The following is an 8,087-nucleotide window of genomic DNA, read 5'->3' as shown; positions in this document are numbered from 1 at the left end:
GCCCAGCCCTTCCTCAGTGAAGGAAGACACTGACTACTATGTCGCTGTGTATCTAAGTCACTGGGTTAGTCTTTGGAGGAAGGCAAGTAACAAGCCCACCCCTCCCAGTGGGCTGAGCTGTGGTGAAGCTGCCTTAGCTGGAGCTGCTGAGATGGTTTAAAGACGGTGTTTGTGGAACTCTTGAAATGCACCGGCACCTCTCTCTGGGTGGGCCACCCGTCCACCCATCCAGGGTGCAAAGTTACCATGACAGTTACCTGAACCTTTCAATCACGTGAGAAGTATTTGTTAACCCTGGTTTGCCTGATACTCCAGGATCCTGCCAAAAAGTTCCAGCCCACAGCAGTGAGGGAACAGCTGGTGTAACAGTCCAGGGCCAGGGAGGCCAGAGACCAGTGCTGTGTGAGACCTGATGCCAGACATTCCTCAGAGCCACATCTTTGGTTTAATTTAATACAATCGATAAAGACACGTAACTCCCAGCCACATTTGTAAGTGTGGAAAATTTGAAATGACACAATTATTTAACAAGTTGCCACTGAGTTGACTCCAACTCATTGCAATCCCATGTATGCCAGAGTAGAACTGTGCTCTTTAGGGTTTTCAAAGGCCTTTATGTTGGAAGTAGATGGGAAGGCCTTTTTTCCGAGGCACCTCTGGGTGGACTCCAACCACCCACCTTTTGGTTAGCAGTCGAGCATGTTAACCGTTTGTACCACCCGGAGACTCCTATCTAACAACAGAGGATATTATTTGTCAAAAATAATAGCACAGAAATATTTGGGATATGGGATGCTATTTGTATTACATATTTGGTACTTATTACCATGGTAGCTCAGCCTGGGATGCTATTTGTAATACATACTGGTGGGGAAAACCATGATTTAATTTTTAATGAAAAAATTTTATCTATGATTGGAAAGCTAAAAATGTACACCTAAATGTTAATAGTGTTATCTCTGGATAGTGGAATGATGTTGTTGTTGTTAGGTGCCGTCAAATCTGTTCCAACTCATAGGGACCTCATGCACAACAGAACGAAACACTGCCCAGTCCCATGCCATCCTCACAGTTGTTGCTACATTGGAGCCCATTGTTGCAGCCACTGTGTCAGTCCATCTCGTAGAGTCTTCTTCTTTTTCACCGGCCCTCTACTTTACCAAGCATGATGTCCTTCTCCAGAGATTGACCCCTCCTGATAACATGTCCAAAGTACGTGAGACGAAGTTCCTCCATCCCTGCTTCTAAGGAGCGTTCTGGCTGTACTTCTTCCAAGACAAATTTGTTCATTCTTCTGGCAGTCCATGGTATATTCAATATTCTTCACCAACACCATGATACAAATGCATCAGTTCTTCTTCGGCCTTCCTTATTCATTGTCCAGCTTTTGCCTGCATATGAGGTGATTGAAAATACCATAGCTTGGGCCAAGCACACTTTAGTTTTCAAAGTGACATTTTTGCTTTTTAATAGTTTAAAGAGGTCTTTTGCAGCAGATTTGCCCAAGGCAATACATTGCTTGATTTCTTGACTGTTGCTTCCGTGGGTGTTGATTGTGGATCCAAGTAAAATGAAATCCCTGACAACTATTTTCTCCAGTTATCATGATGTTGCTTATTGATCCAGTTGTGAGGCTTTTTGTCTTCTTTATGCTGAGGTGTAATCCATACTGAAGGGTATAGTCTTTGATCTTCATCAGTAAGTGTTTCAAGTACTTTTCACTTACAGCAAGCAAGGTTGTGTCATCTGCATATCACAGGTTGTTAATTAGTCTTCCTCCAATTCTGATGCTGTGTTCTTCATAGAGTTCAGCTTCTCAGATTATTTGCACAGCCTACAATTAAGTAAATATGCTGAAAGGATACAGCCCCGATGCACACCTTTTCTGATTTTAAAAAATGCAGTAGCTCCTTGTTCTGTTTGAACAACTGTCTCTTAGTCTATGTACAGGCTCTGCATGAGCACAATTAAGTGTTCTGGAATTCCCATTCTTCATAATGTTATCCATAATTTGGTATGATCCACACAGTCAAATGCCTTCGCATAGTCAATAAAACACAGGCAAACGTCTTTCTAGTATTGTCTGCTTTTGGCCAAGCTCCATCTGACATGAGTAATGATGTCCCTCATTCCATGTTCTCTTCTACATCTGCCTTGAATTTCTGCCAGTTCCCTGTTAATGTACTGCTGCAACCACTTTTTAATTATCTTCCGCAAACTTTTACTTGCATGTGATATTAATGATATTTTTGATAATTTCTACATTCTGTTGGGTCACCTTTCTTTGGAATGGGTATGAATATGGATCTTTTTAGCTGTTTGGCCAGATAGCTGTCTTCCAAATTTCTTGGTGTAGATGAGTGAGCACTATTGGAAATTATTCCTAGCTTCTGGGTATGGCACAGGAGTCCCTCTAACCCTGGTCTCTGGTTTCTTCTGTGGCAGCCCTCTCTCCAGTTAATCTCCCCTATTAGTTCCACATCTCTATCCTCCTTCACCCCCACCTTCTTTTTGCTTAACTTCTCAGGCAGGTGAAATCTTTGCTATAAACTGCGCAACCCCATGAGGTGCCTTTCTCTGTGATCCCACAGCACCCTGTCCTACACTTCATTGTGAGTGTGTGAAAATCACCCATCTTCTTGTCCATCTCCTCAATAGAGGGTGGACCCCTCATGCCTTCAAAGGGGACATCATAAGTCCTTGGGCTGGTAGGCAGGAAGGGAGGAGGAAGGGGAGGAAGAGAGATAGGTGGAGGAGAAGTCACTTACTTTCGGGTAGAAATTAAGGACATTTTCATGATTTAGAGATTTGTTTTTTTAAAGGTCTGTTTATTGTTCTCTTAGTTTATGATTCTCTCAAGTTTTTTTTTTCCTTTTGAATTGGAAGAGTGCTATAAAGGGGGAGTCACAGCCAAGCTTGTCTTCACCAACCTGATAAATGAAAAGATTTGATAATTCTGTACTTATAACGGTAGCGAGGAGCCCTGGTGCTCACCTGCTAACTTAAAGGTTGGTGGTTGGAAACCACCAGCCACTCTGCTGGAGAAAAACCTGGTGATCTGCTCCTGTAAAGATCACAGCCTAGAAAAACCTACTCTGTCACATGTGGTCACTATGAGTCAAAAATTGACTTGATAACACCTAACAACAAGAGGAAAGGCATTGCATTCATCGTCTAAAAGAACATTTCAAAATCTATTCTGAAGTATGATGCTGTCAGTGATAGGATAATATCCATACGGCTACAAGGAAAACCAGTTAATATGACTATTATTCAAATTCACGCACTAACCACCAATGCCAGAGATGAAGAAACTGAAGATTTTTACCAACTTCTGCAGTCTGAAATTGATCAAACATGCAATCAGGATGCATTTATAATTACTGGTGATTGGAATACGGAAGTTGGAAATAAAGAGGAAGGATCGGTAGTTGGAAAATACGGCCTTGGTGATAGAGATGATACTGGAGATGGCATGATAGAATTTTGCAAGACCAATGACTTCTTCATTGCAAATACCTTTTTTCAACAACACGAATGGCGACTATACATGTGCACCTTGCCAGATGGAATACACAGGAATCAAATCAACTACATCTGTGGAAAGAGACAATGGAAAAGCTCAATATTATCATTCAGAATAAGGCCAGGGGTCGACTGTGGAACAATCCATCAATTGCTCATATGCAAGTTGAAGTTGAAGTTGAAGAAAATTAGAAAAAGTCCATGAGAGCCAAAGTATGACCTTGAGTATATCCCACCTGAATTTAGAGACCACTTCAAGAACAGATTTGACATGTTAAACACTAATGACCAAAGACCACACAAGTTGTGGAATGACGTTAAGGACATCATACATGAGGAAGGGAAGAGGTCATTAAAAAGACAGGAAAGAAAGAAAGAAAAGACCAAAATGGATGTCAGAAGAGACTCTGAAACTTGATTTTGAAGGTCAAGTAGCTAAAGCAAATGGAAGAAATGATGAAGTAAAAGAGCTGAACAGAAGATTTCAAAGGGCGGCTCAAGAAGACAAAGCAAAGTATCATAATGACATGCGCAATGACCTGGAGATGTAAAACCAAAAAGGAAGAACACGCTGACATTTCTCAAGCTTAAAGAACTGAAGAGAAAATTCAAGCCTCAAGTTGCAATATTGAAAGATTCTACAGGGAAAATATTGAACGACATAGGAAGCATCAAAAGAAGATGGAAAGAATGCACAGAGTCACTATACCAAAAGGAACTGGTTGACGTTCAACCATTTCAGGAGGTAGCATATGATCAGGAAGAAGTCCAAGCTGCACTGAAGGCATTGGCGAAAAAGAAGGCTCAGGAATTGATGGAATACCAATTGAGATTTTTTCAACAAAGAGGTACAGCACTGGAAGTGCTCACTTGTCTATGCCAAGAAATTTTGAAGAGAGCTACCTGGCCAAGAGACTGGAAGAGATCCATATTTATGCCTATTCCCAAGAAAGGTGATCCAACCGAATGTGAAAATTATTGAACAATATCATTAATATCGTACGCAAGTAAAATTTTGCTGAAGATCATTCAAAAGCAGTTGCAGCAGTACATCGACAGGGAACTGCCAGAAATTCAAGCTGGATTCAGAAGAGGACGTGGAACCAGGGATATCATTGCTGATGTCAGCTGGATCCTGGCTGAATGCACAGAATACCAGAAAGATGTTTACCTGTGTTTTATTGACTGTGCAAAGGCATTTAACTGTGTGGATCATAACAAATTATGGATAACATTGTGAAGAATGGGAATTCCAGAACATTTAATTGTGCTCGTGCAGAGCCTGTACATAGACCAAGAGGCAGTTGTTCAAACAGAACACTGGGATACTGAGTGGTTTAAAGTTAGGAAAAGTGTGTGTCAGGGTTGTATCCTTTCACCATATCTATTCAATCTGTATGCTAAGCAAATAATCCAAGAAGCTGGACTATATGAAGAAGAACGTGGCATCAGGATTGGAGGAAGACTCATTAACAACCTGTGACATGCAGATGACACAACCTTGCTTGCTGAAAGTGAAGAGGACTTGAAGCACTTACTGACGAAGATCAAAGACTACAGGCTTTGGTATGGATTACACCTCAACATAAGAGAACAAAAATCATCACAACTGGACCTCATGATAAATGGAGAAAAGATTGAAGTTGTCACGGATTCTATTTTGCTTGGATCCACAATCAACACCTATGGAAGCAGCAGTCAAGAAATTAAAAGATGCATTGCATTGGGCAAATCTACTGCAAAAGACCTCTTCAAAGTGTTGAAAAGCAAAGACGTCACCTTGAAGACTAAGGTGCACCTGACCCAAGCCATAGTGTTTTCAATGCCCTCATGTGCATGCGAAAACTGGACGATGAATAAGGAAAATGGAAGAAGAGTTGATGCCTTTGAATTGTGGTGTTGGAGAAGAATATTGAATACAGCATGGACTGCCAAAAGAACAACCAAATCTGTCTTGGAGGAAGTACAACCAGAATGCCCATTAGAAGCAAGGATGGCAAGACTATGACTCACACGCTTTGGACATGTTAGCAGCAGGGATCAGTCCCTGGAGAAGGACATCGTGCTTGGTACAGTAGAGGGTCAGCAGAAAAGAGGCAGACCCTCAATGAGATGGATTGACACAGTGGCTGCAACGGTGGGCTCAAGCATGACAAAGATTGTGAGGATGGCGCAGGACCAGGCAGTGTTTCGTTCTGTTGTACGTAGGGTCAGTATGAGTCAGAATTGACTTGACAGCACCCGACTGCGACAACATGAACAACAAGAGAACAGCAGAGCGGCAGCAATGGTAGCGGCATCAGTAATCATCGCGATGTAACAGCCAATGAAAGTGTATTCCCAGGCCTCTCTTCGCTGAGCCTCTGGAAATGTCCACTAAAAATGCCCACCTCAAAGCTGTCACTGGGGACGAATTGAGCTGGTATATATAGGCTCACCCAGCACAGCCCTGAGTACATAAAATGTGTTCAGTCATGTTAGTTAAATCAAAGTTAAAATCTAAAAAAATCTGATCTCTAGCTTCTGTATGACCCTCCCCAGCAGGGCACTGGTGGCATGGTGGTTAAGAGTTTGGCTGCTCACCAAAAGGTCAGCAGTTCGACTCCACCAGCTGCTCCTTGGAAACCCTATGGGGCAGTTCTACTCTGTCCTATAGGGTTCTTATGAGTTGGAATTGACTCCATGACAACTGGTTTTTTGTTTTTGTTTTTTTAATCTAACTGGCCATGGATGAATTGCACTTCTCTTCCCAGAGGAAACAGCAGGGGCAGATCTGTCTAGCGCTCTTTCCAGAAAGGAGCTGGGAGGCCCTTTTTCTCATGTTGTTTTGTTGCGCTACAGTACTTCTTGGGCTGTTTTCTCTTAATTTGCATTTTCTAATACCTCCTGGGGTTTGCTGTTTTCTGCCTGTTGCCTCTCCCAGGTGCTCGCTGGTTCCTTCAGGGCTCTCTCCCTGCTGACTGGATCCTTCATGTCCGGGTGTGGTTGGCCGACTCAGGCCGTGGGGTGGCTGAAGCTACATGTGGGGAAGAAGAACTCCAAGAGTGATACTCCTGGAGTAGCATTTTTAAAAATGAATTTTATTATTTTTTAATTTAATTAATTTTTTGGTGAAAATATACATAGCAAAAGGTGCACCATTTCAACAATTTCTACATGTGCAATTCAGTGACAAATTATATTCTTCACATTGTACAACCATTTGCACTATCCTTTTCCAAATTATTTTTGTAGAGCAGTTTCTGGTTTACAGGGAAAAAAAGTACAGAATTCCCGTATACCCCCTACCAAAATATTTTCCCCCTAACATTTTATGAAAAATGAAACTTTATTAAAAAAAGTCAAACACACAGAAAAGTTGAAAGAATTGCACAGTTAACACCCACATACCTGCCACCTAGATTCTACAATTGCTACTTTTTCGCAATCTTTGCTTTATCGCATCTCTGTCTCTCCATCCATCTTATTTTTTATTCATTTAGAAGTTGCAGGCAGCAGTACATTTCACTCCTTAACACTTTAGCAGACAAATCATTAACTAAAGCTTAATGGGTTTGCCTTTTATGTTTATTGTAATAAAATATAAATAACAAAAAGTTGGTCATTTTAATCACTTTTGAATGTCCAATTCAGCGACATTAATTACATTCACCACCTTGTGCTACCATCGCCACTATCCAGTTCCAAAAGGTTTTCATCACCCCAAACAGAAACTAAGTGCCCCGTTAGGAATAACTCTCACATTCTCCTCTCCTCCGCCCCTGGTAATCACTAATAAACTTTGGTTTCTAGGCACTTGCTTAATTTAAATATTTCATCTAAGTGGAATCGTACAATATTTGTCCTTTTGTGACTGACTTATTTCACTCAGATGATGTTTTCAAGGTTTATCCATGTGGTGGCATCTATCAGGACTTCATTTCTCTTCATGGCTGAATAATACTCCGTTGTGCGGATATACCACATTTTGTTTGTCCGTTCATCTGTTGATGAGCATTTGGGTTGTTTCCACCTTTTGGCTATTGTGAATAATACTGCAATGAACATTGGTGTACTCGTATCTTTTGAGTCCCTGCTTTCAAGTCAGTTGGGTACATACTGAGGGTAGAATTGCAGGGCCATATGGCAGTTCTATGTTTGACTTGGGTGCTGCTCCTCTGATTCTGGAGTTGGGCTCCAAGCCCACGGTAGTCATGGTAGCAGCAATAAAGGCCTTTCTGTTCAGCAGGGTATCAGTGATGCTTTTGGGTTCCTTGCCCTCAGAGGATGCTGCTGCTGCTGCTGCTGGAGGTCTGAACTGACCAGGTGGACTCCAAAGACATACACATGAACTTTGCTGAGTGTGACATCGCCACAGGATGCTGCTGAGGATTGTGATCAAGAAAAGAACGTCTGAGGTTTCAGCATCAGAAAAATCCATGTTTCCCTAAACAATGGGTTTGCTTTCGTCCTGTGGATACCACGACCTTGCAACTGATATTTCCTTCACCGGCTGCTAGGTAGTTAAGTTACAGCCAAAACTGTGTCCGACCTCTCCGCAACTGAGGCAGACCGTTCAGTGC

The sequence above is a fragment of the Trichechus manatus genome, unplaced genomic scaffold, assembly GCF_000243295.1.
Source record: "Trichechus manatus latirostris isolate Lorelei unplaced genomic scaffold, TriManLat1.0 scaffold00160, whole genome shotgun sequence".
NCBI classification, from domain to species: Eukaryota; Metazoa; Chordata; class Mammalia; order Sirenia; family Trichechidae; genus Trichechus; species Trichechus manatus.
This window is presented reverse-complemented; position numbering follows the sequence as displayed.